The following is a 25,538-nucleotide window of genomic DNA, read 5'->3' on the forward strand; positions in this document are numbered from 1 at the left end:
GAAGCTTTAAGTAATTTTCGTGTATGGGTGTGTATTTCCTTATTCGGGTTAATCCATCACAGTGATGGTGAAGTCACGTATGTCGAACGTCAGGAGAAGACGGTGAGGTATCGCCCTAAGATTAGAGCCTTGCGTGTGCTAAGGATTATTGTTTGGTCCTGTAGTTTCTGGAGGACTCGGCTGGAAGAAAGTGCTGTGTTCAATCGTCTTGGTATAGGCTGTGTGTATACTTTGTTGCCTTCAAGTTAATCAGTTATTTGTTATAGGCTATGTGTGATTAGTATTCATTGCATAAAACATTTCCATATGAAAGTCATTAAATCATATATAGATATGATACTATTATTATATATATAGATATATATTATAGATATATATTATAAGATTTTAAATAATTATAAGATATAATATTGTTATTGTTAATGTTTATTAACTACTACTGATAAGTTCGACTTTTATTTGATTTATAGTACTTGAATTATTGTTTTTATGGATATATTTTTATATATTTAACAATTACATATATATAGCTCTAGAACTTATAATTTTTTGTATCTTTAGACCTGAGTCATTTTCCACTTGTCTTGTTCACGGTCGAAGCCTATGCAGTCAGTTTGTATTAGATTGTAGCTTCAGTGAGGATAAAGAATTCATATAAGATGTTACAAAAACGTTACAAAGAATTGTGTTGTTTCTCACTTTGTGTGTATGTGTTTTTTTTTTTTTTATTCTATCTTGACTTATAATAGAGATTTTACTGCCTCCTTTTTAGGGTAGATATAAAGACACGCCCAATCCCAGACTTCTCTCAATGACACCCTTTCCACTTGATTGTCATTTGAAGGAAGAGACGTTCGTTCCCTCAGGCTATCGATTTAATTCAACGCTAAATTGTCGCAGCATCTGACAGTCCAAGCCAGAGGAGTGTCCCGTGCTAATCCGGTTTCTGTGTGATCGCCTTAGGAGCTGACTCTAAGATGATTTTCGTAATGTAAGATCGCTTCAGATTTAGCGTGCTTGGCATGAATCATGCAATTTAGCCTTTGGGTGCAGTTCTGTCAAAGTATTTCGCGTTAATTAAGAACTTTTACATAAGATTGCACCATAAACTTGGTCCTTAATGCGAGTGAAACTTCAACGAGTGTCTCTGCTTTTTGTATTTATAAACAGTCCTTAAGAATTGCTAGGCTCATATAGCTGAGGAGGATGCCATGTGTATGTGTACGGAAGAATACCAAATAAAAGAATATCAAGATCTGGTGTACCGAAATCACACCAGTGATGATGTATGGTTCAATGGGAATAAGGAAGGAAGGCACAAAAAATTGAGCGAACAGAAATTTGGATGCCCAGTGTGAGAGGCTGGTAGAGGAAGACATTAAAAGTGCCGGCGTGCTGTAGATAACTGACGTGATAAGAGAGGTTTTGGTAGTGGCAAGGATGAGTGAGGGAGGAGAAACTGATGGGGCTTTGGTGAAATTTTTAGAGTGAAGAAGGCGCTGTCGGTAGGAGTAGTTAAAGAAGAGGCTTCACGGCAACCGACCCCTGGTAGCTTCCCGCTAACGGTGCGGCTGAAGATAGTTTCAGATAATTTACAAACCACAGGAAAGCAAATTGAGACGGGATTTTTGGGTAAATATTTACATTACTTTTGGGAGATATAACTTGAAAATTGATATTCAATACATAGGTATATTTGCTTCGCCGAACGTTTATTTGAAGAGGTATGTTTTTGCAATATCTCGTCTATGTTCGATTAAACGCCCCCGTTCAATATATAGCTTATATTTTACTTTAGTATCTATACGTGAGAACAGGCTTAGCATATATATATACATACATATATATATATATATATATATAGTATATATATATATATATATATATATATATATATATATTATATATATATATATTGTGTGTATATGTGTATATCTCTAGAGATTGCAAACGAAGCAGGGGAAGAAAGAGAAGTCGATGGACTGACGAGCTAAGAAAATTTGCCGGTATAGAATGGCATAGGAAGACCATAAACAGAAGGGACTGGAAGGACATGTCTGAGACCTTTGTCCTGCAGTGGACTAGAATCGGCTGATGATATATATATATTATAATATATATATATATATATATATATATATATATCTATATATATATATATATATATATATATATAATAATATATAAGGATTAAGGAAAATTTAAACAGGATGTGGTGCTGACTGGTTTCCTCCATTTAGACGATTTCCAAAGAGCTGGTATATTCATGGGAAAAAATGTAAAAACTTTCCTGACTCTTTCTGTCTCTCTCAGGAATCGAACCCAGAGATGCGAACGTCTTATTCACTGGAGTACTATAATATATCGAAGCTGCTTTTCACCGTAGGCTGATGTTCCATTTTACTAATATTATTGCGAGTGGCCAGAATGTTTTCTCTTATGGTGTTTGGTTTGCAAATGTACAACTTTTAGCTTTTTGTTGAATAAAAATGTTTATTTTACGATAATGTATCTCGGGGTGTTCTGGTGAAGTTTTGTCGAGTAAGCTTCTGCAAAATTTTAGCTAATATTGCGACAGTGGTTTTAATGTACTGTAAGTGCACGTAGTAATGGCAAAAGCCCTGTCGACTTACTAAAAACTAAAAAAAAAGTCTCTCTCTCTCTCTCTCTCTCTCTGGTGATTCCGAGTATCAGCTTAATTCACCATTAAGTCTGTTTGTTCAATTGTTTTAAGGCAACTGATGAGGGATAGACGTCATTGCATTTTTCAACTATATCGTCTTTGTGTGAAGTAGAGCAAAGCCAAGGTCGTTTTACGAATTTTAATCAAAGAACTCTTTTTCAACTTTATTTCAAAGCTTTTCTTATTAAATTTACCGAGTAGATTTTTTTAATGTTTTATTTCCAGTTTTGTGTTTATGTTTTATTTCCAGATATTTACTTTTATTTTTTTCCATATATTTTCCAGTCGTGTTAACATAGGTATAAGGATTACATCATCAATATTTAAATTTTATTTTAGTTATGTAACTAACCGGAAGTCTCTCCCATTTAAATTCATTCCGTTATTTCACGTGCACTTCTCTCTCAATAGGGGACCTTGCTCACTGTAGTTTTAACCTTCCAGTTTTCGGCAAGTCTTTTGGGGTGAGGTTGCTAGCGTTATGCACTCTATTTTATGCTTTAGCTCCAACCCTCCACAGTCGACTAACAACATTCATGAAGTGAAAGTATCGTTACTAATGTCGACGGATGCATAAGGTGTTTCTTATTTGTTTTTTAAGGAAACTCATTGTTGTGTCACCTTGCCAGCTGTTGATTTCATTACTTGGCAGTGAAAGGAGCTATTAATTATATATATATATATATATATATATATATATATATATATATATATATATAGATATATATATATATATATATAAATACATATATATATAATGTATGTATGTACACACGTATATATATATATATATATATATATATATAATATATATATATATATATATATTGTGTGTGAGTGTATGTGTATGTAAAACTTTGACAACTTCAGCTGTTTCGGACACCTACACAGAAGGCTCGTCAGCAACATAACAGAGCCTTCCAACGAAGGTCCTTTAAATATATACTGTGAGTATATATTTAAAGGACAAGGTTTCCAACGGCACTTGCCCCATCCACTTCTCGCTCTCACTCTTGTGCTTCCTGGATATTAAGGCCTTCCCATTTTTAATGAATACCTCTTTCAAACCGTCTTCCTAGTGCTTTTCGATTTAGTAAGTTTTTTTTTTTTCCTACTGTGTCGTCTTTCATTTTATTCACATAACCGGACCATTTAGTAAAACTTTTATTATTCCTTTAAATTAAGCTAATATATCATCTTTTCTTGCTCTTTCAGTCCTTCGTAGGCTATATATCCGTCGTAAATAGTTAGTAATCTTAACAGCTCCAAGATTTTTGCTTTCCATCATTTACCAAATCCTAATTTTATTTCAGTTATTATGTATATATCCAGTTTTTGTTTGTTGTAGATTTTTTCTCAGTTCGTTTTCTGCTCACAATGAGAGGTAAGTGAGCTAACGATTCCCTTTTCGAAGGCGAACATCTTTTTTCCCACGAGCTCTCCTCTTATACTTACATTTATATCAGAACATCAGCTGTCATGAATCAGGGTTGCGTGTTGGCCTCCTGTTCAATATTTGTGCGATCAGAAATGCAGCAGTCTAAAGAAATTCATTGCAGCTGGTTCAGTAAAAAAACTTTGCCCAGTCTTTTATTTTTAATATGGTGATAATCTGTGCCTGGCTTTTTTTATTTGTATTTGCTTATTTTTAATGTCCAGCATTTTACTTCTTCAGACGGTTTGGTACCTTATGGCAATCGCAAGTTTCTTTACATTTATTTTATATAAAGTTCTGTCATTTTTGTACGCTTCCCCATACGTAACTGTATGCCTATAATTTTTGTATTATGAATGATGAGGTAAAGGAATAAGTACACCATTCGGGAAAGCGGAGAACTTTAATGCATAAGTTTATTGTCGAGAGTCCTGTATGTTACCTAACTCAACAAAGACAACAGTTTTTCATCCATAACTGTCAGGCTCTTCGGTGAAATATAGGTAATTTTCATTTAACAGCATCTCTGGCTTGGGTCGTATTGACCCACTGATGTCAGTGTTGATATGCAAAATTATGCGTCATCTGTGTCTGAAGAAACATTTTGCAAAGTGAACGTACTCACTTCATTGGAGAGCAAGGCGACTAACGTCAGTTAATTGTAAATGATTGGAATGGTGCAACATCAGCTCGGTTTTTTCCAGGAAAATAAGTGCCTTGTAAATAATCGTAGCCTCATGTTTTTTCGTTTGTGATTGCCATTTCGAAAAATATCATTTTTGTAAATAGTTACATGCCTTAGCCTGTAAAACGAGTTTCTGCGCTGCTTTTCATGCTGTAATGTATATTTTCCTAAAATTATAAGATTAAGACCAAAGCATTATTGCAAAAAAGAATAATAGAATAAAATAAAATACAATAAATACAAATTAAAAATAAATAAATAAATAAAAATAAAAACCACGAGGGAAATGGCATTTTGCAGCGTGAACTTCGTAACGTTGCGGCTGGTGGTAAAAGTTGTGGTGTGCGTTTCAGATATTGAATTTACGACCATGGAGTTGCACAGCTTCCCAGACAGCAGCACTAATGCTTATCTCTAGAAGTAATGGGGTTGGCTTTCCAGCAAGGACTTTACTTCATGTTTGTGTTTGTGCTAGAGATGAAGCTCTCTGTAAGATACAGCAATTATGTCTTGATGGCAAGTTTTGCGATAATTTGCGCAAATACTTTTGTAACTTAGTTGTTGTCCTATTTTTTCGTGTTTATTTATGAAAGAGTCATTTATGTTTTTATTGGCACGTTCAACATAGAATTAAATGTATAGCTAAATAATTAAACTTATCTATAGTTCCCGGGCCTTGTAGTATATTTTGGTATGTTTTGCCTGTCACCAATTCTGAGTGATAAATGTACAAACATAGAAAAAAACTGTGGTTCCTCTCCTCCCCCGAGTTCCTAATACCCGATCCCCCGTCGTGTTTCGTAGTTAGGAAGTGTTAGTCTCCATATTGGACGTTTAAAATGTGATGACACTGAATGCAAATGACCAAATTAATAAATTAGCTCTGGAAAGGCACGGTGCGGTGCATTAGAATATTATGATTTCGCTCATTAATGTCACTTGATTAAAATTTCTCTTTTATGAAATTCGAAGGTTTGTCATTACAGCGTTTAATTAAATGGTCACAGGAATTTGTAATGTGCGTTTTATTAGGCCGGAGTTTCCGGATGAAAGTTACGGCATTTTATATTTGGTATCGTGCCTTTTTCATGTTTGTTCGTGGGCTGGCTTGTCACAGTACTAATGTTGAATAATTACACACACACACACACACACACACACGCACACACATATATACATAATATAAATATATAATATATATATATATATATATATTATATATATATATGTTTGTATGTATGTATGTATATATATATATGTATGTATGTATATTATATATATATATATATATATAAATAATATATTGTGTGTATGAAAAATGGTTGCAAAGCTTTTGATGGTACCGACATCATCATTTGTTTTTAATCCCTTCGGTATTGAGAGTCTGCTCTTTTTTTTTCACTGTTTTTGAATGCAAAGGAGGAAAACAAAAAGAGAACAAAGCATCCAGCAACCATGAAAAGCCTACTCGAAGAGAAACCCAACCTTGATGTATAATCAATGACTAATGCCGTTTACTAATTCTTCTAGAATTCGTTGTAAGATTAGGAGGCCCATGTTGATATAATGGGTTAACTCCGACGCTGTTTGGCGTTAGAATTAGGAAAGCAAAATGGCCCGGAAAGAAGACATAGGTTTAGCGATACTTTTACGCAGAGCAATTCACAGACTGTTACTGCCTATGTACACATTTCCACGGTAAAATTACTTGTTAGATGGAGTTCATTTTTCGTTAGCTTTCAAGTTACCCTGAGGTTTTCAAAGAAGGACCGATCTAAATTTGCTGTCGTCACCTTAAACTTATCAATGCTCAATTTCTTTTCTTTTAAAACTGTTTGATATTCATCAGAAGAACCTTTTGAAAACTTGGCGGGAACCGAAGTGGAGATTGTTCAGTCCAGCAGTAAAATCTCTACAGTTGAAAACAATCCTCAGTGTGACAGTTAAATGTGTATCCCCCGCTACAGAAAAAGTCACCCTGGTATTATCGTTCTATATTAAATGGCACAATAATATTTAGATTGATATCTGGATATCGACTGTAGCTTTAGGCATTGCAATCTGGGCCAGTTCTATGTTATTCGAGTAACTGAGACGCTGGCTGACGTTTGCGCTTAAACTTTCGGATGTTATCGAGGTGTTTGGATGGCGGGATGTTGTTTTATTGGTAAAAGTTGGAAGTGATGGCATTTATTCCTTTTAGCGTGCCATTTTGCTTTATCAAGAGCACTCATTCATGTAAATCGAACTGTTATTTTTCCTGAGGCTTTTCTGTTAAAGATAACAAGTGGCGTAAGTGCAGGACGTAAATAAAATGATCGCCAACCTTTAACATTTGAGTGGTTGGCGTAATATGCATTAACATATGGCATGTCCGGGCCAAGGTCATACCTGTGGAGAGGTGTGGGAAGGCTCAGGGCTGGGAGTGCCCGCCTGCCTGCTTTGCATGATGCCCTCGTAATTAGTGTAGCATAACATTTTGCAGTTCTCATTCGGTGTTATGTTTTCATGACGGGTTAATTAGAAGTGAATTTTGCATATGCTTGCGATTATTGTTTAAAGCTAATAATGTTAATCTTTTATGTTAATAAGCAGGTGTAATTTTAGTTGTATTTTATTTTTCACGGTGTTTATATTTAGCTGTTTGTAGTCAAGTCACCATAAGATTTGCACATTTAGCTTCAACGTTCAAATATCGTATTCATGTTTTTTTTTTTATGCAGCTTTCAATCTTTGCATTTGAGAAATTACAATGAAAAGATTTACTTGGCCCGAACCTATTTGTACAGGAGACTTTCTGCTGGCATGTGTGATTAGGGCTACCGGTTCCCCCGGAATATTGTGGTTCCTTTGAGAACTTTCGAATGCAAATCAAGTTTTCCTTGACTGTCTTATCATCACCAGCTGTCAGGTTTTGACCCTTTACGAATCTTTTCACTTCATTCATCCGAGTTGAATAAAGATGAGGAAAAGTCTGACAGTTATCAGTCAGATTTGCTTTTATCATTTTTTCTTTTAGTTTTGGCGCCTTAATATTTTACTGCTTCATGTAGAGCTGAGGAGAGTATCAAAATTCTGATGATTTTTTTAAAAGAATCGTGTTAGCTTTTACTGATATTTTTTTAATGTTACAGTATTCTCTCTCTCTCTCTCTCTCTCTCTCTCTCTCTCTCTCTCTCTCTCTCTCTCTCTTCCGATTTCTTGATTATTAGGTTTTTTTCTCAGGACATAAGGTCGGTAAAACAAAGAAGGAGAATGTTTCACATGACTAGAAAGATGTTTAAATATTGGATGAAGAAGGTTGCAATGATTAGGTATTAGGTTTAAAATTACATTTGTTCTTTATAAGGAAGAAGAACGGGTTGGAGTGTGGGGGAGAGGGGGGGAGGGGGGGAGGTACGGAATGGTGGGATAAGGGTAAGGTTGCAATAATTGTAGGTTGAAATTACATTTGTTCTTTATAAGGAAGAAGAACGGGTTGGAGTGTGGGGGGAGAGAGAGGGGGTGGGGGAGGTACGGAATGGTGGGATAAGGCAGGGTTGCATTTAGTTAGTGTCCAGGTGGAAATGTTTCATATCATGTCACATCGCTATTCAATTTCCGGAGGGAAGCCAAGATTTACACCTGCCCTGCGAGGGCTACTGGTGGGCCCTCTTTCCTGTGGATGTTGCTTCTAAAATCTCTCTCTCTCTCTCTCTCTCTCTCTCTCTCTCTCTCTCTCTCTCTCTCTCTCTCTCTCTCTCTCTCTCCATAGTGGTAGATTTCAATCTTGAGCTTACGTAGGAGTGATCAAAAGTAAAGAAATTCAAGGAATAAAAAAAAACAGAAAAAAAAAACAGAACAGAGGTATTCCTTGGTTCACCCAATTCCGTAAACATTGCTTTCATTGAAATCCTTGAGGCCAGGAGAGATTATGTGCTCTGTTAGGGAATTTAGACTGAAGAATTCAGGTATGTATGCGTCCCTTCGGATGAGGTGCAGTAGGGTGTATTTCATTCGACCATACGTTCAGTGGTAGAGCACAGGGCTCGCATTCGCAAGGTTCGTGTTGCAGTTCAGGGTTACCGTCGGCCTCTGTGAATGGATGCCAACGATAAGTTGGGTTAATAAAAGGGCACGGAGCTAGCAGCCCGTATTGTGCCTTCACCAAAAGGAGAGAATACGTGCACGGAAAAAACGTTTAATTACAGTAGAATTTATATTGCCATAAGTTTATTCCATAAACAATTCTTGTAATGTTATCCATCGACACATACACACACACATACATATATATATATATATTATATAGTATATATATATTATATATATATATATATATATATATATTTTGGTGTTTTTATGGGCTCCTTTTATTAGATATATAGGTGTATATATATATATATATATATATATATATATATATATATATATATATATATATATATAGAGGTTATATGCATACATCCATACAAAATATGGGTTACATGGTCTTTACATATAGAATATATATATATATATATATATATATATTATATATATATATATATATATATATATATATATGTATATGTTATATATATATATATATATATATATATATATATATATGTATGATTGCCATATATATGTGGCTTGCATTAGAAAAATGTAAATATAAGTGCAGTAGCCTAAGGGTATGTATGTGATGACATTTTACATTGATGCATTAACTAACTAATGCATGCTTAAGCCCCTTCTTGTCTACCCCATGAAATATATTACCAGTTATAATCCTTTTGCTAGACCACTCTGACGAGGTAAATCCAGCCGTCCAATATATTTTGCATGTTGACTGACAGGTTACTAATTTCTGGCCCCGCGGCAAACGGCAAACCCATTTGTTTGTCTGCGGACACCGGTCTTGCACATTCAGGTGCTCATAGTGGGACATCGTGTCATGAAGTTCAGTGGGCTCTATAGAATTCAAAGGATTTTAATATTCTTATATCAATTACATTGCTATTGTTCAGAATCCTTTTCGTTTCTTATATTTGACTTTTAAAAAAATCAGAAATTTCGAAGGAAGCACAAGAAAAGCGTGAATGGTGAATGCATGAAGTTGCAGTCTCAGGTTTGTCCAGAAGGGCGGAATGCAAATCTTGAATTCCACCTTTGCTGAATCAGTCTCGAGAATTTCTATCTCAAAAATTTAATTATTACGGAGACTGCTTATGTTCATGAATAGCAGTTTTACCCCAAAACTGTTAAAACCTTGGTGGATTTTTCATGATATAAATTATTCGTAAAACAATGTCTTAGCAAGTTCTCAATCTGTAGTAGTAATACTATAAGTTAGGTATGAGCCCATCATTTCGTTTTTGTCTTCTTCGGAATTTGTAAAAAAAAAAAAAAAAAAAAAAAAAAAAAAAAAAAAGTTATCAGGAACTCCTGTTTTTTTATTGATTACCTGTGTTAACCTCCATTAGCCGAGTCTCAGTTCCTTAAATATGGTGTTAATTGGGATTTCATCTCGATCCTGATTTTTTTTTAATATGGTATTTTAGGAACATGAAGTGTGTCAAACAGAAAATGGCACATCGCTGTTGTGATTTCTCTCTGGTCTTGCCCTAGATTGATTATTTTTTACGTTCTATAATTAACTAGTTCACTAGTTTTTGAATTTGTAATAACCACAAAGCAGTAGCGTCAGCAACCATGTTTGAACGAATAATGACACTACCACAAAGCGACACTCAGTGTTATGGCCATTTGAACATGATAAGAGCAGAGAATTTCGTCTTCTCTGACTATTCTTCCCGTGACTGAAAACAAATACTACAATCTCTTCATCCGGTGTTATTCTTTGTTATCGCCTCTAAAGATTATGCGCCTTTTGACATTTCGTCTCCTTTTAATGTCAGGGGTGGGAAGTGGTAGTGTGTGGGGGGGGGGGGGGGGGGGGGGGAGGCAGGGGCAGGATTTACGCAGATGTTCGAGCTTAAGTTTTACGCTTAAAGATTTTCGTCGTCATATTTAGAACCGGAGAAGCCTTAGTAACCGGATGTTAGTCTTCCTCTGAACAGATGAGCAATAATATCCCCTGCTCAGATCCATTGGACGACGTAGTAAGGTTATTGGAAGCTATATTGTCATTAAATGAGGTTTCCAATGAATATTGAGGTATTTGAAGTGGTCTGCTTAAAGCTAAGGGACCTCTGATTTTCGTAGTTGAAGAGTAGCGGCAGGCGGTGGGTCCTCTTTAATTTTTGACACCCTCTCGTATGACATGCTGTCTTACGTTACGCGTATTGCCTGGGTATGTCAGGAACTTGTCTTCATTGCTGGTGTTTGTGTGTGTGATATATACAAGCATGCATTGCTGTTGACTTCTTTTTTTTTGTGGTAAATGATGGCGGCTGTTGTCTGTGGATACGAATACAAACGAATTGCCTAGCAAAACCGCGTCCTTATTTAGTGATACGTTGACATTTGATTGGAAATGAAACATTCACGTCTTGCTATACTTAGTGAAGAATTAAGAGCGTAAAGATCCTTATGCTTTCGGTCAGTTCAGGCAGTGGGAGAAGACTGCGAGGGACCGGAGGAGCGACCCAAGAGAAGAGCGCTGGGGTTATTGCTTGTGGGTATAACTGCATAAGAAGCGGGTCGCATTACTTCAACCCGGAGACCTCGACGGCCACCATCCACAGCCTTTGCCACAGCCTTTGCCTGGCTTTGTTTGTTTTTCCCAGTCAGTGATCCGCTTTCGATGCTGCAGTTGTTTTTATGTAGGTCAAGATGGTCATGATGATTATGAATGATGACTTTCTTTAGGGGGCCGGAGATGTTGCGGCGCTCTGGGAAATTCGCTTTTGGTTGAGGAGTGTCATTGTTTTGATATGTTGCGCTTGTAATTATGTGTATATATCTGCGTATAATTTTATTGACATACCAGCACGCTTGCTTCGAAATAGGTGTGTCACTACATGAAGGCTGCTAGCGGACTAGCCTGACTAGTGAATAAAAATAAAGTAGACACATCAATTAAAACTAATGACATATATGGATTCGAAGTATTTTGGGGATTCAGTTGCTTAGGTCACAGTCGACCTGTTAGTTATGCTCCCCCGGACTTCTCTTGCGGTGTGTGGCAACCAGTTTGGCACCTGCCAGAATAGGCTCGGGGCTGCAACTAGCGGGCTACCGGTGTTCCTTCCCGTTGGTCCTGTTTCTTAGCAAATCCTGCCCGAGACATCCTGGGAGGATATTGTTGTTTACAACGAGAATGAGTAATATGCATAGTTCTTTCACGAACTGTCACTTTTAGACAGGCATTAAGTACATTGCATTGTCTTGAAAACTATTAAATTAGTTTGGATAACCATGCCTTGAAATGGACGCAACTAAAGATTTTTAAATTTTATTACACGCTGTGGTAAAGACGTTTGTAATCCAGAACAAGTTTCTAATTCTTGAGATTTATCCAGAGCGATAAGGCTCTTGGTTTTTTTTTTTTGTGGAAAATTATTCTCAGTTTTCTTTATCTTTTTGCTTCGTAAAATGTAACTAGTGTTCGATTCTGCTAATTATGTTCGCTGAATTGATGATTCGTCTTTTTTCATCTTGCGTGATTTATACTGTAGTATACGTATGTGTTGAGAGATCTAATCACAGGTTTGTCGGAAACGTCAGAAAATATTTAGCCATTCGTTTGTAAAACAAGTAAGACTGATGCTGAATTCCCATATAGCTTAACACACTTATTGAAGTTAAATTTGGTAGCAGATTTTTCATAGATATTATGTCTGTGAACGGACGTTTAGCCTAAAGCATCCAGTACTGCACCGGTAGTTGGTCTGGGGTGTATTCTCGTGTCTAGTCCTCCGCACAGCGCAAGGTTAGCATTCTTAAGTAGAATGTGTTGAATTTTTGTCGCCTGAGTACAGAAATAACTTTGGGAGAGTCTTGTAGACGAGACTTGGAAAGAAAGAAATACTGGTACTGAGTCTGCCAAGATTGTCGACGGACGGAAAGATGGTTAAAATACTTGTGTGACTGAGACAGCGTGGGCTCAGATGTTGATTTAACCAATGGTTGTGTAAATTATATATATAAAAAAAATATTTAGCATTGTTGTATTGTTGTATGATACCGGAGAGGCAGTTTTATGGTGTGTTTTTGTCATTGTCATTTTATATTCAGTTAGGAGTAATTAAAACTGTGGACGCATTTAAAGCGTCTAGAGATCTGTAGTTGATTTTGATATTTAAATAGACTTTTTTTTAAATTAAAATGCTTTATGATTAGAACCTTGAGCTCAACCGTCTAGTTACACGGTTATGAATGGTAGTTGTAATTTATTTTATCAAGGATGATGTTTGCGTTATGAGTTTTGATATGCACTTTGTTGATTTACCTTGAATTGAAATCGTCATTTTCTTTGTTTAGCTTGAGAAGGAATTACCCTTGAGACCTCACCTAAGCTTTCGGTAACCACGAAGAATCCGCTGGTTTGTCACTGAGGTAATTTGCACCGATGAGCTCCTACTCCTACTTGTGTGTTGAAACCTTATGACAACACGTACCTGTGTTATATTTTGGAAATCATGACCAGTTTTTTAAAAAGTCGGTTTTTTTATTTGCCTATTCATATTTGTTTATAACCTAGGCACTTAACTTATGTACCGGGTTGTTAGTCGACTGTAGTAGTCACGACCTGGGTTGAAAATAGCTTTTCTAAGTACCTGAAGGGGAAAAGCATCTACTGTAGTTGCGATATTGTCGGGTTTTCATGTAAGATGCTCACCTTATTTGAACGAAATATTTAGGAAAAGTTAATATTCAATAATTTTTTTTTAAAAATGAGGCGTTTGTAACGTACTGGTGTGTTTCAAGGCTCTGATAACTTTGATGACAATAGGAAGGCCCAAGAGGTAATTTTATGAATTGTTTAGGTAGGTCTATATAATATATTAGCTCACTGGAGAAAACCCTTTAGCACTAATGAACATTATACCAGCACTCTATCACACACATCTAAATGATGAATTTTTTTCCCAGCAAATGTGGAATAGTTTAGTCTGGTTCTGTTGAGACGGCAGTTTTGTTATTCCCAAAGAGAAGTTCCAACACTTATTGTTCTTTTCTTATGCTTATTATTCTTTGCGTGGCTGAGTTCTGTTTTTACGAACCCAACCAGAGTGTTATTCAATACTCTCGTTATCAACATAGATCTATTTATCAAGAAATAAGGAAGTAGAGGAGACACCTGAATTTCCCGTAGCAGCAGAGAGAGCGGGAAAGAAATGCCACAATATTACTGCAATTCCGAATAACCTCATGGAATGTCAAGAATTAGAAGTAGGCTAACCCTAACTTGACAAAATATATCAAGAAATACGAAGTGATCCCCCCGTCCCATCTCTCTCTCTCTCTCTCTCTCTCTCTCTCTCTCTCTCGTCTATTCTCCTTCCTCTTCACAATGATTCTTTCCCGTTGAACCTTCTTTCGGGTACCTCTTCTCTCTCTGGCGCAGAATGCGTTTCACCTGTTAAGTTTAGAAGGAATGAGAGATGTTAGTCACCGACAGAAGTAGGCGCTGTGGATTGTATGAGGGGGACCAAATCTCTACTTTTGTTACTTCCCTCCATTGCTTAGGAATTGTGGGTGCTGCCACCAGACTATTTCTGTTACCTACCGTAGTTGTTGCCATATAGTCTAGCTGTGGTCCCTCCTGGGTTTGGACTTTTCGTAAATCTTGTGATTCTTAGTAGCAGAATTTCAGAGGCATTTTTGTTTAATGTCGTTTTTGGAATGCCGCTTTAGTCTCGAAACACGTTGACTGGTTTTCGTCAGCATTTTCCAGTTTTATTGCAAGTTTGCAATTTTTTGCTGCCGTCATATGTGCAATACTATAATTTCCATTTCGCTTCCTGTTGTTGAATCTTCAGAACTTCACCATACGGTCTACAAATAACATTCATGAGACCGGAGAAAATACAAGGCCGTGTATAATTATTCTGCTTCTCTTATAAAATGGTTGCTCTTGGAGAGCAAGGATATGCCTACAATTAAGAGAGAGAGAGAGAGAGAGAGAGAGAGAGAGAGAGAGAGAGAGAGAGAGAGAGAGAGAGAGAGTCGAAATGAGATGAATAGGAGATATTACGAGAAATGAAACTACTTTGATAGTGATGTGAACTGAAAAAATATTCGTTTTGACGAAAGATTTGAGTTGACTAGATGAAAGTTAGGCCTAGAAATAAAAAAGAAATAACGTCAAATATTTTTCATATGATTTAACACTGGACCTTGTTCATTCCTTTTGTAGGCCTAGTTTAACAGGCCTATGAGAATTTCTTGTAGAAGAGTGTCTAGCGTGTGTTTAGAGGAAAAATTCTCGTTTGAGTGTGAGATTTCCTTCTTATAATACTTCATTGCAGGGTGATAGTAATTTTTTTATTTCATTTTGAAATCTGTTTAATATCATTGTTATTTTTCCTTTTTTTATTACATGATAACGTTGATTTTTGTTTATTTATATGGTAGCTATCCTGTCCTTTCCCATTTTATTTTGAGATTTATCAAATAGCAATGCTACGATTTATTTTTAAGATGCTTTGCATGGTGATACTATTTTTTCCCATTTTCTTTTGAAGTCTTTTTCACATCATTGCTACTTTTCCTTTTTTCATGGGAGGTAAGGTTACTTTTTTTTCATTTGTTACAAAGTGACCCTGCCTTTGCCCTTTTTATTTTTAAATTTATTGCATGATAATGCTAGAATTTCTTCTTCTTTTTCTTTTGAAAAGAATTGCTGAACGATGATACATTTTCTTTTTGAAACGGATAGTACTTCACTTTACGTAACCCTTTTTGTTTTGAAAATCACGACGTAAAACAACTACTTTGTCCTTTTAATAGATACTTAACCGATTTATATATTTGGGAAATGAATAATGGCCTGCAAAGCGAGAGTGCTCTTCAGTCATACACAGCTCGGATTTTTAGTTGACCGACCAGATTTAATTAGTGGAAATGTTTCACAGAAAAGGGCCTTTTTCATATCAACTATCTCTCCTCTGCAACAACCCCTCCCCAACCCCCCAACCACCCTCCTCATGCACGACCATAATACATGCAATTATGTATTGGTTAACAACGCTGATTCTTATTTTTAGTTTTGTGACGTTTGTTGTAACTAGCCTCTTACCTTTGAAGTTTTGTTTGGTAAAAATATACTAAAGAAAAAACTATAAATTTGTTAAGTTACCAGGTAATAAGTAATAATAATAATAATAATAATAATAATATAATCAATAATAATAATAATAATAATAATAATAAAATAATAATTTAAGTTAGTTATTTCATGCACAAGTCATTAGTGACGAACTTCATGTTTAATTATCATTAAATGCGAAATAACATGATGGACTCCTTCAAATATTATAGATACATTGCAGTTACACATTTGTATAAATGTTGCTGTCATTTTTGACGTTTGAGTGTATCATTAGTGATTGTAATGACAATAATATAATAATGGTAAAAGAAAGTTATATAATACACAAACTTCATGATGCCATCGCTATATATTATATATAATAATATATATATATATATATATATATATATATATATAATATATATATATATATATATATATATATATATATATAGTAGATATTATATATATATATATATATATATTATATATATATATATATCCTTTTACAGTTCTACTTTTTCGACTGAGTCAGCTGTTTGTAGAATGTTACGAAGATTCCTTTGTTATGACACAAGGATAAGAGGAAGTGTCATAAATAGAAATGGAAGCCCTATCAGTCCTTGTTCCACTATTACGTCCGACCTTAATATTGTGCTGAAAACACGGAAAATTTGCAAATCTGCGTTTTCTATATATATATTTTTTTTATTTTTGCTCTCTCTCATGTCCTAGATGCCATCCGATTGCAAATGGCGTTATGCCTCTTGTTTTGAGCTAGTTTTTCAGGATGAGGAGGCTAGACCCTTCTGCTCTTTATTTGCGACATACCAGAGTCGACCTGCAACCAGATACGTAATAATTTGTCAGTAGGTGGCGCCCAGGACCTACCACTGGTGAGGCGCAAGTGCAAACGAAAGTGTTAACCACACAACGTGTATACGTTTAATCTCGGTAGTCTCAGTTTAGTGAGGTCTTATCAGCTGAACGTAATCAGAGCAACTGTTTGAAGCTGAACGTAATCAGAGCAACTGATTGAAGCTGAACATAATTAAAGCAACTGATTGAAGCTGAACATAATAAGAGCAACTGATCGAAGGTGAACCTAATAGACCCAGTTCAACAAACTTGTAGTTTGAACACGAGATTTCTGTAGGTCTCTCTCTCTCACTCTCACTCCCGTCTCACAGTCATGATTGCAACATGGCTTCGGGAGGATTACCATCGTAGAAGGGGAACTTGAAGACCTTCAAACGATTTAGGCGAAACGATGAAATATTAGCCACGCTCACCATCAAAGTACCCGGATGATAGTTGAAATGTTTACATTTATAAAATGCGAGCCAATGTTAATAGTAAAAATAGAGGAGTCGTTTGAACTTTTTGTTACAAATACGGGGTTTTAACACATTTATATACAGAGATTTGGGCCTTTTGCGAATATAGAGAGTCACTTACTTGTAGAATGTTGTGCAACAGACTAATTAGGTTATTTGTTTGTTTACGAGAATGTCTTCTCTTTGAATATCGACTTTTTTCTTTTTTGGTCAGCTTTAGTGGGAAACGAGCAACAGCTGAAGCCGATTTCTTTACCTTTAGTAAGCAGTATTGCGTCACAGCACTGTAAGTCGCCTCACGAGAAATATCCATTATAATGTTGTAGCCTACGTACACAAGGTGTAGCCTACGTACACAAGGTCCTAGAGTCCGAAGATGCTGTGCTAGTCACAAAGGGATTGACACTCCTTGTCGTTATAAAGTGAATTCTTATCTAACAATAAGAAGGCTGCTACCGAGGATATTCCGACCGATGTGAATATGATCAGAAGAATGTAATATTTTCAACAATATAGTTGGTTTAAAAAGCTGATGGTCAAATACAATCGATAAATAGAGATCTTATTTTAGCTTTAGCCAAATGTGATGCGGAAGGCAGCCTATGTGATGTGGCAATTATGACGGTTATTATATGAAATTATCAGAGACGGAAGAAGTCGGTATGCTAGCCAATGACAGTAATTATAATTTTGAAGTAAATGATCAGGTAACCTTCATGTGTGGTTGTTTAATTGTAAATAACAACTTTGTGATGTACAAGGAGGTTTCGTTATTTGTTTTAGATGAATTTGGTTGAAAAAATAGCGATAATAATTTGGTGAGGGTTAGAGGATAGAATTCCACTAAGTGGTCGTATTATGATGTGGAAATTGTGAAAGTTTAGATGAATGTGCAAAGTAGTAATAGAGTGAAAGGAATGAATTAAGTACTTTGCAAAGAAAGGCGGATGTTGATAAACTGGATGTTGGCGTGATTATTCAAAGAATAAGTGGGTAAGGAAGAATGTGACAATAAGTAAACTAAGGAAAGATGTAAAAAAATTCTGTTATGAACTAAAAAATGAAAGGGCTGGATCTAATGTACAGAATTGTAATGGCAATTTGATTTGTATGGAAGCACAGTAAGCCAGGAAAGAAATTGATCGAGTGATGCACTTTCTGGTGTCGCAGACAGCCCAGGGAAGGGGTTTGGTATAAAGAGTTCCATTGAGTCTAGAGAATAAAGAAATGTTGTGATGGGATGTCAGGGACTGTTTGAAAGAGTAATTGCATGTCTGGAAATTATTCCAGGAAGAAGCAGAACGCTAAGCAGAAATTATTTGATGGTAATAACCAACAAACGCGTTGGTAAAATTTAATGCAGGATATGAACTATGAAGGTTTGTCATCGGAACAGGAAAATTCTATGGACTGTAAAGGTAGATATAAGCATAGACGCAGGATTAAGATTGTTATGCGTTGATCGATGCCTAATCAAGTGAGATACCCCAAAGATAATTGACACCGGATTGTACTTGAGAACTTTTATTATTTGAGAACATAGCTATATGCAGACTTTTGTTCCAGCTACAGCTGTAGTAACTCTGTGAATGTTAATTAAGTAGCATATTATATTATATATATATATATAATATATATATATATATATATATATATATATATATATTATATACATACACATACTACATACATACATACACACTTATATAATATGTATGTATGTATATATATATATATATATATATATATATATATATATATATATACACAGTTTTTAAGGTTGCTCAGTGGCACAAGTGTACTGTGCATCCTTATAAAGAATAACAGGACCTCATTTAAACAAGATGGCAAGATGGCAGCTAACGGAGATTTTATTAACATGGATTAAAATGTCCTCATCATCTGGTAATTGTAAAATACATTTTACGGCTGCCGGACGATGGGGACATTAGTCCTTGAAAGCTTGTAACTTGTGAATAAAAACTCCCTAAGATACCATCCTGTTTATATGAAGTCTTCGTTTAATAGAAATTAATGATTTCAAGCCTGAAACTACTTTGCCCTTTCTTGATTGTGAATATCAACTCATTAATATATTCAAATCACAAATGCTTTTTACCTTTTATGTGCTTTTATTTTAATTATTTTTACCCGTTTAGTTGCCGTAGGTATTTCTTATGTATGTATCTTAACAGTTTGGTTCTATAAGGTGTAGAGGTTACTCAAATCAAATATTTTGTGTTATGATGGCATTTTTTTTTATTACGAGAAAGCATTAAGTGATGATGATGGTGATATATCTAAGTGTTTCACCTGCTTTTTTTATTGTAATTTTTTTGTATATATAATACATCAAGGGGAAACATATTTCTCACATTCTGTGATAAGTTACCTATATGAAATGGGGAAATTCACCTTTGCCTTTTGTGTGTGTTTTCTTTTAGATTTATATTAATTTGAATTAGGGAAATGCAATAATATTTATATTTACGTAATATGAACTGCTTTTCCTCTTCCGTAGATAGTGTGAATATATTGCATTTCATTGATTTTTTAAAGTTCTGTATTATCTTCTTGAAGGTATTACTGAAGCGGTTAAATTTAGATATAGCTGTTATGCAGATAAGGGTGTTTAACTGGTGTTGTGAAGAGCCAACAGCAGTTATATACAGTACTCGATCAGATGTCCGAGGCATAAAATGTTCAGTTTATGGCAAAAGTTGCGTGGAGCGTTGTTTGTCTCGAAAGAAACCACGTCGTCTCAATATAAAGAAATGTTATTGATAGATCATTCGTCCTTGGGGAGCCTTTTATGCATCCTCAGTACAAAGGCTACTGAACCTTGTCCCCTATTTGTAGAAAACTATAAACATCACAGATCGGCCAAGGAACATGAGCAAGAAAAGTCAATGAGAAATACCCACATATGATTATTCGAAATTCCAGAAATAAATCAAGATATTTGCGAGAGTGTTCTAGCTGGAATATCTTGCAGGAGTTGATGGTCTTACATTTGCTCTGTTGGAATGTTTTTGAACTGTCAGTAGGTTATCGAAAACTCTGGGTACAGAACTGTATGATTCCGCTTTCAAATGTGTCGTAGTGTTTGTAATGAAGATTATATGATTGTGGTTTGCAGTTGTTTGTATTTGAATTGTATTGACTTTCATACTTGAGTTTTACACTTCGTGAGTTACTCTGATTATAGTATTCATTGGTTTAAAGAATCGTATCATAGAGTTTTCTGCTGTGATACAGTGTTCTCAAGTTAACATTAAGTTCTTCAATAGCATTTTTAAATGATGTTTTATCTAAGAATAAAAGTTTGTCTCTCATTTTCCACCTTAGATATTGTTTATGCACCATGTTTTTAAACTTGTGCTCATTTTCGCTTGGTTGGATGGAGATCAACTAGCTGTACAAGGGTATAACTTTCTCGATACATTGCTGTTATGGGGTTTTTTTTTTTTTTTTTGTAAGTTTTGTTATTTTCCAGATGATATGGGCGTTGTAATAGCTGCTTCATTTCATCCACCTTTAGACTTAAGGCTGTTAAGTTATACTTGGGAGTTTTATTATTGTCAATAGCTTCAGAGTGTTTGTATAAGTTGGTTTGGAGTGTGTTATAGTGGTAAATAAAATGAAAGTGGTATTTATTTTGTCTACATGAGTTTTATTTCTGTTACAGAAATGTCACAGAATGTTGGCACCAAGTTATGCTCTGCTAATGGATGCCAAACTCGTTTTAATGATAATGGCACTCATAATTGCTGCCCCAGCCACTCATCTTGCTATGAGTCTGACCTAGCTGAATATCAACCTAACAACTGCAATCAGTGCCAAGAATGGATCTCTCTCTTACTAAATGGTCCATCCGAAGTTTTGCAAGAGGTTTTGAGAGAGAAATTATCTGCTTGGATTTCACAGATGCAAATGCTTAGGAAGGAGAGAGATCTTCCTGGGAGCGTAGTTCAAGATGAGGGTCTGCGTGAGTTGATATTTGGGTTTGATTCTGTTGTATCAGGCAATAATTTTAAGAATGCAGAACGGCAAAGTCCAACCAGGGGATTTCAGAAAAAGCGACCCACACGGAGAAGAGTGATAATATCAGATGATTCTGATACAGAAGAGGAAGATGGTCCGCCTGAAAAAAAAGGGAGGGGTCTACTTTCTTCAGACAGTGAAGAGAACCTTTTGAAATGGCTTCAGTATCTTCAGAAAGAGAAGTGTCTGAAGTTCGTACTTCAGAGCGAACGGAATCTGAAAATTGTAGTTCTGAACATTTTGATTCCGAACCAGCAGATTCAGAAAATCCTATTTCTGAAAGAGCAGATCCTGAAGACTGTAACTCGGAACAAGCAGAATCTAAAAATTGTAATTCAGGACAAATTGAAACTGAAAATTGTGGTTCAAAACAATCTGAAAGTCGTGAAGTAGGAAGAGGTGAATTACCTTCGATGGAAGAGGTAGCAAAAACAATGAACTGGTTGGTGCAGTCTGTTGGAAACATTCAGAATATGTTGTTACAGAAACAGGTGGTCAAATATGAAAGTGTTTTGAGTTCTTCAATATCAAAGGACACTGAAAGTTTGGGAGCCATATCTAGACGGAATTCCTATAAACCAGATGAAACTTCTAAACGAAGCAGTGTATTGACTGCAAATGCAGTGAATGGCAATGCTTTCCCTCGAGAAAGTACACGTAATCAAGAGAACACTAAAGAATCTGAGCTTTTCTGCTTAAGCACACACAACGAACCCAGGAAGTACAAGGCAGATGATGATGTTTGGGTACCTCTTCCTGATGATTTCAAATTAGACAGAACTGACATTGTTCCAAGAGTTAGAGTGCCTGTTGGAAATAAGTGGGTGACACTTTCTGCCAATAGGTGCAGGGTTCACTTTCGCAGTACAATTCCATTCATAAAATATGTGGATAATGGGGAAGATGACGAACCTGTCCCTGTAGTAAAATCTGCAGAGAAAAACAAGGCTTCAACAGTATTTACAGACAATGTAACATTTGCCATAAACCACTCTAATGGTGGAATGGCACAAAGGAGCAGCAGTCCTGTTGGGACCAAAAACTTTATTGACAGCCACCTCATAATGTCTATCAATGAAGAAGATGCTCATGCCAAGGGCAATGCTGATGATCTTAACACACTTTGGACAAAATTTATTGAAGGAAAGGGTTCCAACTGGCCTACTGGTGTGTCATTTCTGAAAATAATATTTAATAGGGGGAACATGACTGACCTTCATGCAGCTCTTTCTGCTCCTCAAATAGGAGTGGAGGACGCAGCACATTTGTTGAAAATAAAACTTAGGAAACTACCTGTATCCTCTTACAGAGAAGAAAAAGGTGCCAGGGCACAACTTTTGAGATTGATGAATAGCCTTCAGGGTTTCCAGTCCCTCATAACACCCCTCAAAACTACAGTAGAAAATTGTGGTGACAGAGAAGCCAGCGTTTTAATGCGTTTTTCCAAATCTCTCGAAGCCCCGCTGTTATCTCTGGAAGGGGCTTTTAGATATGCCCTTACAGAATTTTTTAGGTTAAGGCAAGCACTAAGACAGAAACTATTTCGTGGGTTGAAGTTGAACTTCCAGGTCTCTGAACTGATTAGGTCATCTCCATTTTCGGAGGATCTTTTCCATCCAGTGGTTGTAAATGAGTTCCTGTCCCATTTAGGACAACAAAATCTAATGCCATCAGAAGTTTCCAAGAAGAAGGCTGCAAAGAAAGTTATATTTTCAAAGAAATACTTTGCCCTTCCAAAGAGAAAGGTTGTCCACAAGGGAAAAATTCGCAGTAAAACGCTACAGAAGCCTAAATATAAGACCAATACATCCAAAAGGAAATTTACTCATACGATCAAATCAAAACGAGGAAACGCAAAATCAGAATTTTGCAGAGATAGCTTCACGAAAGAGAAAACTCATGAACGGAATGAATCTGGAGGCAGCGAACAAGAGTTTTCAGAAGAGTACTGAGGCCCAACACTTAAAACATTTAGCATAGATGTGCAAGATAGCTTTGAGTGAGACGCTGCTGCTGATCCCTAATAAGGATTTGGTGAATTGGTATTTCTTTTTGTATTGTAAAAGATTTCTATTGTTAACAAGTTTTGGTAGAACAATTGTGCACCTATTGCAGAAAATTTATTTCTTACCAGCATCCTAGGACAGAATCGTTTGATGACGTGTTGAATCAAAATTTAGCTTATAGTAGATGTTTTGACATACCTCAGATAATGACTATCAAGTAGAAAATTTTAGAAATATGTTTCCCCAGTGGGAGTGAGTGCGTTTAACTGAAGCTTCTAGATCCCATTTATTAGCTGAAATGAGATTGTGAATAAATGGATTAGAGTATTGCCTTATGAGAAGAAAGTAGTCACCGTCAGGTTATACAAGAAGATCATTCAGGAAGGTAAGAGTAAATCTAATTTTTAATTGAGTGAAAATATGTTTACACGGGAGAAGTATCGACTCCCCAAACTTAAATTCATTGGGTGTGGTGTGGCGTGTGCGATTATAGAAGTTTCGTCTTAATTCGCTTAAGCCATTGAACGTCAAAACACGATCGACTTTATCGAGATGTATGATTCTGCATTTCTACCCCTTTTGCCTCAGTAGGAATGCTTGTCTTTAATGCAGGTTTTGGAACCGATAAAAAGATTTGACATTACCCAAAGGCTTTGTAATATTGAAGAAAATGACTTAGGTGCTGTTCCGCTCTTATGTTTGCTGTTCTACTTTCGTTCGGAGTTTCTTCTTTATTCAGGCCTATATGTTTGATCGCTTGTGACCGTTTTTCTTGTCTGTATCGAGGGAATCGCATAAAATTCACTTTGGACAACGTCTTTTTCCGTGAGTTCTATCTCCTCCTCCCCAATGAAGATATCTGCAAAGATTTGTGGGCATTTAATAGTGAGAAATTTTTTAGGCATATCTTTCCTTGAAGTTCGTAATCGATTAATTTATCCTGAGAGTTGAGAGAGAGGTCTAGCAGGCCAAGTTCAGTGATATGCAATTCTATCTTTGATGGAATTAACACATCAGCTTCAAGAATTAGAAAAGCTTACACCTAAATAGTCGGGGGTCTCTCTCTCTCTCTCTCTCTCTCTCTCTCTCTCTCTCTCTCTCTCTCTCTCTCTCGTCCTGTTATATGCTGATGTATCCCCTCCCTTTTTTTTATTAGCCCTACCTATATCATCATTCCTGGAAAATAACTGACTCGGTGATTTGAAGAGCAGGGTAATACAGTAAAGTAGGAGCGGTGCACATGTCATATCTTTTGTACAGTCAACATCTATAATAGCTTTTTTCTAGCTTAATGTTTCATGTGTTTATTTCATCTTTGCGCTTTAATTGTTGTTTTAAGGAGTTAGCTGGAATGTATCATAAATTATGTCCTTGCATTCTTTGATAGGCTCTCAAAAACTTTATATTGCTCTGGTGGACTTTATTTGGATGCGAACCTGCTTTATAACGAGAGGCATCGCATCCGAATGTACAAATTGTAAGAAGCTGGGTATTTTTTTAAAGCATGAATTTACCTTATCCAATTAAAGCTAATTGAAGACCAGGTTTATCCTGGCATCCAACTACAACTGTCGTGATGTTCCAAGATCTCACTGATAAGGATTCTGCATGTTGGAGCGGGAAGTAGACTTTCTGAAAAAAATTTCGAGTGAAATTTTTAATCTCTGTGCCTTTGAATGTCTGTAAACACGCTTCTCATCTTCAATGTAAATTATTGATGGTCTTTGTGAAGGATTATGTGGCATCGTCATATTCATTTGTTTTGCTTGATGGCTTGTTATGTGTTGTTCGTGGGGTTGATTAGATTACAAGAATTGTGAACCGTAGTTTTCATTGATTAACTATTGCATTGCAATTTTGATTAATTTTGCTATGTCTAGGTTTTCCCTACATTCGTATATATGTAGTTTTTACAAGAACGAAATTTATTGAATAAAATCCCTGTATCTCTCCATGTATCTTTTTTTTTTGTCCATTTACAGGAAGATTCATTATGTGCATGAATGTTGAATTTTGCATTCATCCGCGTTCTTAATAACCCGTAACTTATATTCTGTTGTCGTTGCTCTGTTTATGTAATTCAATTTGCTATGATATTTCCCTCCTCCGTATATCGTCGACATTTCTTTGGCAATTTCTTGTGCATTCACGTCCACCCTTATT

At 35.9% G+C, this 25,538-nt stretch overlaps 1 protein-coding gene across 4 annotated transcripts in view; it reads left to right on the plus strand.

Annotated features, from left to right (window-relative positions):
* The window catches only part of LOC135221693 (transmembrane protein 47-like), a 445,877-nt gene that overhangs the window by 13,580 nt on the left and 406,759 nt on the right, over positions 1–25,538 (plus strand). Inside the window, exon 2 of one of the 4 annotated variants that reach the window (XR_010316072.1) lies at positions 21,014–23,760. The exons of 2 other annotated variants lie outside the window; for them this stretch is intronic. The gene's annotated coding sequence lies outside the window, so the exon portion shown is untranslated. Of the gene's footprint in view, positions 1–21,013; positions 23,761–25,538 lie in introns of those variants that run through there. One more of the 4 variants, XM_064259431.1, reaches the window with a different exon arrangement.

This window comes from Macrobrachium nipponense, chromosome 3 (assembly GCF_015104395.2).
Source record: "Macrobrachium nipponense isolate FS-2020 chromosome 3, ASM1510439v2, whole genome shotgun sequence".
NCBI lineage: Eukaryota > Metazoa > Arthropoda > Malacostraca > Decapoda > Palaemonidae > Macrobrachium > Macrobrachium nipponense.